Source organism: Schistocerca gregaria, chromosome 4, assembly GCF_023897955.1.
Source record: "Schistocerca gregaria isolate iqSchGreg1 chromosome 4, iqSchGreg1.2, whole genome shotgun sequence".
Lineage (NCBI taxonomy): Eukaryota > Metazoa > Arthropoda > Insecta > Orthoptera > Acrididae > Schistocerca > Schistocerca gregaria.
Genome location: NC_064923.1, coordinates 8,149,761 through 8,162,032, shown reverse-complemented (window position 1 = coordinate 8,162,032; position 12,272 = coordinate 8,149,761). Strand labels below are relative to the sequence as shown.

Here is a 12,272-nt window from a genome sequence, read left to right as displayed (position 1 = left end):
GTTTCCTTGCGACTGACAGAGACGTAGGCAAAGTTTAAAGTTGCTATTTCCATTACATCACGTTAATCAGAAAAACGGCAGTTTACATCTGCAGCGGAACAAAATTCCGCTCCGCCCAGTGTGGGGCTCGAACCTACGACAATGGGATTAAGAAACTCATGCTGTACCAACTGAGCTAGCCGATTCCCTCGGTGAATTCCTGGCGGGTAGCACGTCACATAGTACTCGTTTGGGTTGGGTGGTCCCATACAGAATCTCTCCATGCTGCCTAATGTTTTCCTAACGTCACACTCGTCACGTACTTCAATTTTATTTCATAATCATTTCTGAGAGGTAAAGGAATTGCATGACAACCTGCAGAGCTAGTGGCGTCAAAATTAACACACATACTTGATGTGACTCAAAAGCCGAACGGGTTACTTTCCGACGTTGTTTTAGATGTGCAAGTGCCAGTCAAAACTCGCGGTGACGGCAATCTGCCGACCATTTCGCTAGTTAACACCGGTCTTGTTGTGTGTGTCTCAAACTCAAGAGCTTCTCCAAGCAGAAAATGGTCAACAGCAACATTCAGACGGTTTCGTACTGCTCAATTGCTACATTAAAACGGTATGTTTCTTTTTCAGAACTGGAAAAACACGAGCGTGACAGGATTCGAACCTGTAATCTTCAGATCCGCAGTCCGACGCCTTATCCATTAGACCACACGGTTTCTGACGACCAAGTATAACTTGTATACGAATCATCTCGAAACGCTCACACTACTGAGGATTTGTGTTTTCGTTCTACACAGCCGCTGCCCCTTGCTCTTTCCCACCCATTCGTTATTTTAGACCTATACATAGGTAGGCCAGTAGTGGCGTAACTAAGCCGCTCTTCGTCCACAGACATGAACATAGTACAAGCAGTAATAGGCACACAGAGACATGGAGGTTAAAAAACAGTAGGCAAAACAGAGTAAAATAACGGAAGCCGTTCACTGTGGAGCAGTCAAGTTAAAAGTGATTCACAATGCACATACCGGAGAGATACAAAGTAGCACACCTGAACGATGGAGCACGGAACAAGAGACACGGATGCACTAGCGGGACGACAAGACACATAAGCACTGCGGTGACAATCTCTGGCAGTCGGTGATGTACTTGTCACACGAGTAAGGCCGGGTACCTGCCAGAGGGAAATGGCGAGGGTAGGAGGGAATGGGGGAGGGGTTGATGCCAATGGGGAGAGGATGGGAGAGGGAGGGGTGTTGTGCGGAAGCCCAGGGAGAGGTGGAGGGGAGGGAAGGAGGGAGGGAGAGAAGGGAGAGAGGTTGCCCACAGGATAAGGAGAGGAGAGGGAAGGCAAGGCTCAAAGTTGGTAGGAGGGGTAGATGGAGAGGTGGAGGGCATCATCTGGGAGGGGGAGTTGGCGGAAGCCACCTTGGGAGAGGGTGTGGAGAGTGTGAAGTTGGAGAGCAGGTGGGATACAGGAGTACAGGCGCGGCAGCGGGTTGGGGTGGGAGAGGATGGGAGAGACAAGAGGGTGGGGAGGATCAAGCTTGCGGGAGGTGTAGAGGATCCGTATCCGTTCGAGGAAGAGGAAGAGGTGTGGGAAGCGGATGAGGTCATAGAGGATCCGCGTGGGGGAAGGAAGGCGGATGCAATAGGCGTGGCGGAGTGCATGGCGTTCAAGGATTTGAAGGGATTGGTAAAAGGTAGGAGGGGCGGAGATCCAGGCGGGATGGGCATAACAAAGGATAGGACGGATGAGGGATTTATAGGTGTGGAGTACGGTGGATGGGTCCAGACCCCATGTGCGGCCAGAGAGGAGCTTGAGGAGGCGGAGTCGGGAGCGTGCCTTGGCTTGGATTGTCCTGAGATGAGGGGTCCAGGATAGGCGACGATCAAGGGTGACGCCAAGGTACTTGAGGGTGGGGGTGAGGTTAATAGGACGGCCATAAATGGTAAGATAGAAATCAAGGAGACGGAAGGAAGGGGTGGTTTTGCCTACGATGATTGCCTGGGTCTTGGAAGGATTGTCCTTGAGTAACCACTGGTTACACCAAGAGGTGAACCGGTTAAGATGGGATTGGAGAAGGTGCTGGGAGCGTTGCAGGGTGGGGGCGAGGGCTAGGAAGGCGGTGTCATCGGCGTACTGGAGAAGGTGTAGGGGGGGTGCAGGCGGAGGCATGTCCGCCGTATAAAGAAGGTAAAGAAGAGGGGAAAGGACAGAGGCTTGGGGCACACCGGCAGAGGGGTTGACGGTGTAGGAAACCGTGTTGTGGATGGTGACATAGGAAGGACGGTGGGAAATGAAGGAGGCGACCAGATGGACGTAGTTTATGGGAAGGGCAAAAGTTTGGAGCTTGAAGAGGAGACCAGAATGCCATACACGGTCATAAGCGTGTTCAAGGTCGAGGGAGAGGAAGATGGCAGAGTGACGGGAGTTGAGTTGTTCTGAGAGGAGGTGAGTGAGGTGAAGGAGAAGGTCATCGGCAGAGAACGATTGCCGAAAGCCACATTGGGTGGAGGGAAGGAAGCGGTGCTGGTGGAGGTGCTGGTGGATGCGGCAGGTAAGAATGGATTCCAGGACCTTGCTGAAGACCGAGGTAAGGCTTATAGGACGGTAGGAGGAGACAGCGGAAGGTGGTTTATCAGTTTTGAGGAACATTAGGATCCGGGAGGTTTTCCACAGGTCGGGGTAGAAGCCGGTGGACAAGACCACAGTGTACAGTCTGGCCAGGGTGGAGAGGAAGGAGGCGGGAGCTTCACGGACGTGACGGTAAGTAACACGGTCGTGACCAGGAGCGGTGTTGCGTTTGGTGCGGAGTATAGCTAGGATGTCTTGAGTAGTGATAGGGGTATTGAGTTCGGTGTGTGTAATATTGTCCAAGTATTGGAAGCCAGGAGCGTGTGGAGGTACAGAGGTGTCAGTTCGATCGCGGACATCGGGGAAGAGGGAATAATCGAACTGGGGATCGTCAGGGAGGTTACAGGTGTTGCAGGATGGAGGGGACTGAAGTTTGGGGCACTGCCGGAGGAAGTGCGCTTGCTTGCAGTGCGGGCAGACAGGGGCCTCGCGGCACTCAGATGTTAGGTGTGCATTATAGCGCAGGCACGTCTGGCATCGGATGGACTGGGGAGGGGAGCGGGAAGGGTCGACCTTGTAGCGGCGGTTGAAGAGGAGGGCACCCTCCTTAAGTAGAAGGTCGATTGAAGGAGCGTGCTCAGAAAAAACCCGCATAAGGCGGGTGGGGCCAGCAGGGTTGTGGATCCGGCGAACGGCACGAACATCGAGGTAGGGATGCGCCTTAAGCTCTGCCAACACCTCCTCCTCCGCGATCGTCGGACTAAGCCGAGTGATCACGGCGGTGAGGGTTGGCAGGCGTCGCGGGGGTTGGGGTTGACGGGAGGAGGAAGGGGAAGGAGCAGAAGCGAGAGAGGCATTGGGGCCGAAGCAGGTAATGGAGATGCGGGATAGGATGTCGGTGTGGAGGGTGGGGCTATAGGAGGTGATAAGGACGGAGTCCCTACGGGGGGTGAGAAGGGAGATAGGGGCGCCAGGAAAGTGTTGGCAGAGGAGCAAGGTGAGGTTGCGGGCCTCCAGGAGAGAGGGATCCGCATGGGATAGGAGGTAACTGTAGGAGGGGGTGGTAGAGGAAGCAGTAGAAGGGGCGGGCGGGGAGACTTCCATGGCATCTTTGGGGGGAGGAGGGGGAAGGGGCTGCGATTTCTTGGGAGTGGAGTGGGCAGGGGTGCCACTTGGACGTTTTACAAGATGGGAAGAGGGGCGGGGTACAGGAGCAACCGGGAGATGGTGGGGGGAGACAGGTACCGGCAGTGGTGCTGGGGCCAGTGCTGCAGATGATGCAGGTGCGGGCGCAGGTGCTGGTGCTGGTGCTGGTGCTGCTGAAGGTGCGGCAGGGGTGGTGGCTCTCCGAGCCACAACCCTGGCGGGGGCTGCATGAGCGGATGAAGTGGCGTGGGGGAGTGGAGGGAAGGGGTCAAGTGAGGTGGTTGGGGGAGAAGGAGTGACAAAGGGAGCTGGGGAGGGAAGGGTGAGGAGGGGTGGGATGTAGGGGGCGGGGGGTGTTTGAGCACACCAAGTTATGGTGGTGGTAGCTGCTGAGGGGGAGGTGTAAGTTATGGCTGTGATAGAGGCGGTGGTGGTAGGGGTGGTCATGGTGAAATGAAACAACTGAACGGGATGAGGGAAAAGAAACACTAAGGATGACAGACAACGAAGACGAAGATGAAGACGAACACTACACTACACTGCACAAGTCCAGGAAGGCGAAGGCGGCGGCGGCGGCTGCTGCTGCGACGGCGGGGAGCGGGGTCCGGGGCCCCGCCCTGCTGCTGCGGCGGCGGAGGAGGACGGGCTCGGCGGCGGGCTGGCGGAGGCGGCGGCGATGACGACGAACGGGGCAGACTGCGTCAGCCGGCGACGAGAACGGCGAGCAGGAAGGGCTGCACCGGCGACAGGTGTCGCGCTGCGGGGGCGGCGGCTGCTGCTGCTGACACTGGTGCCTGCGCTGCCGAAACTGCTGCTGCTGCTAAACCTATCGCTTCGACGATTGCGGAAATCAATCCTCGAAGGGCGCAACTCTCTCGAGTTCCGATGAAGAAATATGCTGTACCGCTTTGGCAAAGGCTTTATCTGCGCCATTCGCCTTAATCACATCTGAGAGTAATTGTTAATAAAAGGCCTGCCGCTAATTGTTCGTCATCACAGACACTGTTTGCTATACGGCCACGACGCGCAACTGATTTCCAAAATTCGACGTCCTCCTTTGAGGATGGAACGCACGACCCTTGGTTTACTAGACCAGTGCACTACCACTGAGCTAAAGAGGCGCGGCCAAGCGGTACTTTAGCGTACTTCGTCCTTACGGTCGTCTGCATCATCAGACTTCAGCTGACAACACTTCATATTACCGACTAATATTTGCAGCTATGGCGACCCATTACTGCTTTTCTACACATCTGACACATAACCGATGTGCTCTCCAAACAACAACACTTGCATTTCAGAACATGTCTTTCACACATGTCTACAAAATCACCTTCACCTTCAAATACAGTTTCCTTGCGACTGACAGAGACGTAGGCAAAGTTTAAAGTTGCTATTTCCATTACATCTCGTTAATCGAAAAACGGTAATTTACATCTGCAGCGGAACAAAATTCCGTTCCGCCCAGCGTGGGGCTCGAACCCACGACCCTGAGATTAAGAGTCTCATGCTCTACCGACTAAGCTAGCGGGGCTGCCTCGGTGAATACCTAGCGGGTAGCACGTCACACAGTACTCGTTTGGGTTGGGTGGTCCCATACAGAATCTCTCCATGCTGCCTAATGTTATCCTAACGTCACACTCGTAACGTACTTCACTTTTATTTCATAATCATTTCTGAGAGGTAAAGGAATTGCATGACAACCTGCAGAGCTAGTGGCGTCAAAATTAACACTCATACTTGATGTGACTCAAAAGCCGAACGAGTTACTTTCCGACGTTGTTTTAGATGTGCAAGTGCCAGTCAAAACTCGCGGTGACGGCACTCTGCCGACCATTTCGCTAGTTAACACCGGTCTTGTTGTGTGTGTTTCAAGCTCAAGAGCATCTCCAAACAGAAAATGGTCAACAGCAACATTCAGACGGTTTCGTACTGCTCAATTGCTACATTAAAACGGTATGTTTCTTTTTCAGAACTGGAAAAACACGACCGTGACAACATTCGAACCTTTAATCTTCAGATCCGAAGTCCGACGCCTTATCCATTTTTTTTTTTATTATCAGATTGACTTGGTATATTTCACGAGAATTCAGAAAACCATAGTCAAACCATCATTTAATATTAGCTGCAAAATGAAAATCAACAAATGAGTTGAAACACAAATAAAACTTTTCTTCTGAAGGGGAAGACCAACCCGTTGTCCCACCCGTATGAATTTTGGGTGTATATATATACATGCAAAAGAGAAAAAAAAATTACGAAAAAATAGAACAAGGGAGGGGACTCAAGCTCAGGGAAGAAACAGGAATCACAGGGGAACTTATCCAACACCTTGACGGTTAAACACAAGAAAAAGCATATTCGCAAAAAGCGTTCGGTATTGTGGTAACCGCTGCCATTTCCAATGCGCAGTTGACAAATAATGGTGAAAAACGCGGGGATCTGGGTCATTACCGCCTTCAATGACGTAGTGGACATAGTAACCCAGGAGCCAGACAATCGTGTTCGTTTTCGTCTGAGGAAAATAAGAGATGTCCGGATGTAAGAAGATGTCGTCTGGGAATGCGGTTTCAGGCCCTCTAGTAAGAAAAGCTAATTGACGGCGGACCCAGAGCCAATGATCCCGTCCGCAAGCAACTAGCCTGTGAAGTAAGGTGTCAGTCTGATGACATTCCTCACACTCATCAGTCGGACGAAGGCCAATACGAAAAAGACGATCACCAGTAGGTATCAGACGGTAAATGACCTTATACCACGTTGAAACAATCTCCATCGGCAAAATGGGAAGACTAAGATGAGACCAGACCGTTTTCCATGACGTTGACGGGGAAGCAAGTTCAACAGAAGAAGGGAAACATGCTGTACCCCAACGGATTTGTAGCATGTTGGTAGTAATATGCGTCATAGAAAGTATATCAGCACCCAGAATACCGACAAGTACAAAGTATTCACGAATGTGCCGAAATTTAGGATTAATCCGTCCAACATCAACAGGAGGGGTCAGACTGGCCGGCCGGAGGCGGGAAAGTAAACGAGAGGTGACTGAATGCGGAGCCCGCGTACAGGTTAAAACATTGCGGCGGGCAAATAAGATGGACGTCTTCACTTTGATATCTGAAAGACCCAATATTCCAAGCTTCCGAAGCCTGGCCACAACTTCATACCGGACACGGAAGACATGGCGGCGCCACAGAAATCGACTAGACAGCTGTTTCAGCCTGCGGGCCATCATCGCGGGAAGCGGGAAGACCTGCGCAACGTAGTATATTTTACTGAAGACATAGGTCTCTAAAACCCGTGCCTTGTGAATGAGGCTAAGGGAACGGCGGTCATGTTCAAGGATCGCCCCGTGAACACGACTCGTAACCTCACGCCAATTTAGTGCCGCCATTTTGATCGGATTACGATCCACTATGACCCCCAAGGTCTTATGGCGATCGACAACCGTCGCCCAAAGAATGACGACATGATCAAAGCCTCTCAACGGCAGGAACGTGCATTTGCGATCATTAATGCGAGCACCAGCAAGACCACAAAATGAATCCAAGGTATCCTTAAGCCGCGGTATGTCCTCGGCATGTCGTACGAAAACCATGACGTCATCGGCGTATGCACGGACTGCAAAAATTTCCCCCAATATATTCCAGCCACGTAATTGCATGGTGAGATGGCGAAGTAAGGTCTCTAAGGATAGAACAAAAAGTGACATGGATAAGGGGCTTCCCTGGGGTAACCCCCGTCTGATCGATATCCGGGGGGTAGGGTGACCGTTCACAATCACCGAGACACTGATACCGGTAAAAAGATTAGTTAAGACTTGTCGAGCATCATTATTAAAGCCGACAGCGGTGAGCACTCTCGATAAAAAATCATGGCTGACGCGATCAAACGCTTTTTGGAAATCAAGAAAAAGCAAAGCCCCTGGGATATTAGCGGCAGCCGCCACCGAGATTACATCGCGACATTCGAGGACGGAAGTCAGTATCGTGCGTCCAGGCACACAGCTTTGGTGGGCGGCAATAATGGTATCGAGCAGCTTAGAGAGACGGATATTAATTGCTCGAGCGACAAGTTTATAATCAAAGTTAAGGAGAGTAATGGGACGGAGGGAATCAATTGCAGGTCGACCTGTGGATTTCGGGAGGAGGACCATTCTGCCTTCCTGAAAAGGAGCAGGAAGTGAGACTCCCCGCATCACTTCATTTACCATTGACGTTAAGGTGTCACCAATGAGCGGCCAAAATTGAACATAGAACTCCTTAGGAATACCATCTAATCCAGGCGACTTGCGGGACTGCGATCCTGCAACAACATCATATATGTCATCCTTCTGAAAGGGACGCAGAAAGGCGTCGTTTAATTGAGGAGTGACGACGCGAGGCAGCAAGGAGGTAAAGTCGTCAAGAGAGGTTTCCGCCGGGACATGAGTATCGTACAGATCAGTAAAATAGGTGTAAACGAAGTCAGAAATGTCACGGTGAGAGGTGAACACGCGGCCGTCAGCGGTTGTGAGGGAGGCAAGGCACCCACGTTTCCGGCGCGACCGTAAACGGACTAGATGGTAGAGTGACGTCAGTTCCTCTTGTAGAAGGGAACGTGGTTGAGACCTCGTCCGCAGGCCCTCCATTTGAATGCGTTTGAGCTGCAGCAATTTGGCTTTGATGCGCTGTATATCAGTAACCCGTAGGGGAGCATGCGTAGCACTATCGTACAGTTGACGTAAGACAGAATAGTAAAATTCTTGCGTTCGTCGATCTTCTGCCACCTTCGCAGCCCCAAAACGCATGAGAGCCCTACGGATGTGTGGTTTTGCATACAGTGTCCACCATGCCACGATAGACGGGTACCGGTCCATAGTACGAGAACAACGAGTCCAAATGTCCTCCAGGACGATACCAAGGGAGGTATCTTGCAAATACGCGATATTGAGCATCCAAGGAGGACGAAACAATTTTACCGGTTGTCGCTCGTAATTAAACGTAACGGCTACAGCGCAATGATCAGTAAAACAGGCTGGTATCACATCAACAGCCAGAAGTTGCCCACACAAGGAATCGGAAAGGTAAAAGCGCTCGAGGCGACTGCTAGACGTGGGAGTAAAGTAGGTATGTCGCACAAGTGTAGGATAGCGAGAAACCCACACGTCATGCAGGTGCAAGGAGCGCACAAGGTCGTCGAGATCTTTACTGAAATTAAAATTAGGAGACTGATCTACCGGCCGTAGAACACAATTGAAGTCCCCACCTAAAATTATCTTTGTCGGGGATTTACGAAGCAGGTAAATGACTTCTTCTTTATAGAAACTCGAACGTGCGGTAGTACAACCCGAACCAGAAGGGGCATAAAGAAGGAGTAAACTGAGATCATAAAACGTGCACCCGATCCCCCTTCCACTGTCGAGTACTTCGAAATTCATCAACGGAATGCCTTCTCTATAAAACAAGGCAGTGCCCGTAGAAAGTTCGGAAGCGACATTAAAAAACGTCGAGAACCCAGGAATGGAAAACTGGTCGAATAGGACTTCCTGTAAAAAAACAACATCTGCCCCAGACTGATAGACAAACTGTCGCAAAGCGGCGAGCAGAAGCTCAGAACATATTCTGTTAATATTCAGAGTAAGAAATGTATATGCTTGCATGGAACTTCAACCCAGAAAGAAGAACAAAGATCGGTAGAGAGCCGTCAGCTGACGGAGCAACATACAAGTAATCATACCAGAAACAAGCGCTGAACCACAGAGAGAAAAACTACTAAACAGAACCCTCATCTTCCCACTGCTTTTTCTTCGGCCGTGACGCGGCTCTCTGTGGCTGTTTACGGATTCGACTGCGGCTCCGCGGTGCCGACGCTGCAGCGTTCGGCTGCGTGGGAGCACCATGTAGACATTCCGTGTCAGATTGCGGAAGAGAGGCCTCTACATCCCACTCGTCCGCAGACATGGGTTCACGGTGGGACAGTTGGTGAATAACAACGGGATCCACTGGCTCTGGAGAATCAATCAGTTGTTTGATGGGAGGAGGCTGTGACCCAGAGGGGGCGACAGAAATTCCAGAAGGGGGATGCGAAACAGAGTCAATAGGAGAAGTGTCAGAGAGAACCGGAGAAGACACGTGGCAACCAGAAGCAGGTTCCGTCACGGGCGTTTCCGAAGAGGCTGCCGCGGCAGCAGGAACAACGTCAGATAAGGTGTCAGGGAGCTTCTGCAAAGGCGTGATAGCACCTGTGGCGTCCTCATCCACGATTTCCGACTGAGAAAGAGAGTCCTTTACCGGAGGCCCATCGGAAGGGCGAGCCAATAAGGAAGATTCATCAGCCGCATCATCCTGTGTTCGCCGACGCTTGTTGTGAGAAATCAGCGCGGGCACATCGGAATTAAGGGCAGCAACATCCCTACTCAAGGACAACGGGGGAAAATCACGGCCGTTGTCGGGCAACGGATCACTGCGTCCCTCAGTAACAATGAGCGATTCAGTCCGAGATCCTTGCGTGAGAAGATAAGCTAAAGTCAATTTTTTACGCTGTTCGTATGTAGGTTTTAATACCACCACACGCCGCGGACAATTAGTACGGAAATGACCAGTTTCATTACAATAATAACATGTTCCTTCCTGGCCACTGTACGTGATATGGACCCTATAACCACATACCTGTAGGTGAGAAGGAATAGGTTTTTTGACCACCATTTCCACCGACCGAATACCACTATATACCTGTAAGCGGTGCTGAGCAGACCAGCGTTCTTTTCGAATATGGCGTACGTCCCCATAAGGAAGCAAAACGGACTTCAGAAAACAGTCGTCAACCTCGGGCGGAAGGTTAAATACCCGAACATTCGTATATATCACTTCTGCATTTGCCAAGAGAACCATACTAGTGGAACCATCACGGTATGTAAAGGGTACCTGAGAACCATGACGAGAAAGTAGCCTATCAACCTGGAGTGGGTCAAGAAACTTAACAAAAAACACATATAATTCGCTGTCGAAATATGCGGTATGCACCTGATCAGTAGTGACCTTAACTGTATCGACTAACCAGTCATGTATCTCCAAAGAACCGGGCTGGACGTGACGCGTGGATTTGTCAAAGGTAAAGCTGACTGTACCTGTACGCGGAACTTTCGTGGGAACCATGGTGGACATCACGGCGGGAGACGACGCCGCGACAGGAAGGGCCGCACGAACACTAAACACCAGCCGACAACCAGCGACGCGACGCGCACGGAGACCAACACGGCACTAAACTGACAGGAGGAAAACACGCTGCGCTACGGTAGAGGCGGAACTAAGAGCACAACCTAGTCGCCCGACGCGCGAAGCGAGAATGAAATTCGTCTTACTCCTTTGAGGATGGAACTTACGACCCCTGGTTTACTACACCAGTGCTCTACCACTGAGCTAAAGAGGCGCGGCCTATCCATTAGGCCACACGGTCACTGACGACCAAGTGCAACTTGTATACGACTCATCTCGAAACGCTCACACCCCTGATGATTTGTGTTTTCGTTCTACACAGTCGCTGCCCCTTTCTCTTTCCCACCCATTCGTTACATTCAACCTCTTACGAGACCGATCAAATATAGACTGAGAAACAAGAACACGCTTTGTGCATTCGGAATCGAAGGCAGGGTGTCCCTTGCCGCATTTGCTACGATGGCCATTTGCTACTTCTGCAGAAGCGGCGACGACGACGACGACGACGGCGACCGCTTGAGGCTCTGAGATATGTGAGAAATACATCTATAAAATGTAATTCAGACTTCCTCGTCCCACCTTATGCTGTACCGCTTTGGCAAAGGCGCCATTCGCCTTAATCACATCTGAGAGTAATTCTTAATAAAAGGCCTGTCGCTAATTGTTCGTCATCACAGATACTGTTTGCTATACGGCCACGACGCGCAACTGATTTCCAAAAGTCGACTACCTCCTTTGAGGATGGAACTCACGACCCTTGGTTTACTAGACCAGTGCTCTACCACTGAGCTAAAGAGTTGCGGCCTAGCGGTACATTTGCGTACTTCGTTCTTATGGTCGTCTGGATCATCAGACTTCAGCTGACAACACTTCATATTACCGACTAATATTTGCAGCTATGGCGACCCATTACTGCTTTTCTACACATCTGACACATAACCGATGTGCTCTCCAAACAACAACACTTGCATTTCAGAACATGTCTTTCACACATGTCTACAAAATCACCTTCACCTTCAAATACAGTTTCCTTGCGACTGACAGAGACGTAGGCAAAGTTTAAAGTTGCTATTTCCATTACATCTCGTTAATCGAAAAACGGTAATTTACATCTGCAGCGGAACAAAATTCCGTTTCGCCCAGCGTGGGGCTCGAAACCACGACCCTGAGATTAAGAGTCTCATGCTCTACCGACTGAGCTAGCCGGGCTGCCTCGGTGAATGCCTGGCGGGTAGCACGTCACACAGTACTCGTTTGGGTTGGGTGGTCCCATACAGAATCTCTCCATGCTGCCTAATGTTTTCCTAACGTTACACTCGTCACGTACTTCACTTTTATTTCATAATCATTTCTGAGAGGTAAAGGAAT

The 12,272-nt window shown here is 50.9% G+C and overlaps 2 non-coding genes across 2 annotated transcripts; both read right to left on the bottom strand.

Moving 5' to 3' along the window:
- Nucleotides 1–5,172: 5,172 nt before the first annotated feature.
- Trnak-cuu (transfer RNA lysine (anticodon CUU)) lies at nt 5,173–5,245 on the bottom strand. Its single transcript has one exon. It is a non-coding gene; the product is annotated as a tRNA-Lys (tRNA).
- Nucleotides 5,246–12,040: 6,795 nt separating this feature from the next.
- Trnak-cuu (transfer RNA lysine (anticodon CUU)) lies at nt 12,041–12,113 on the bottom strand. The gene has a single exon. It is a non-coding gene; the product is annotated as a tRNA-Lys (tRNA).
- Between the last annotated feature and the right edge of the window lie 159 nt (nt 12,114–12,272).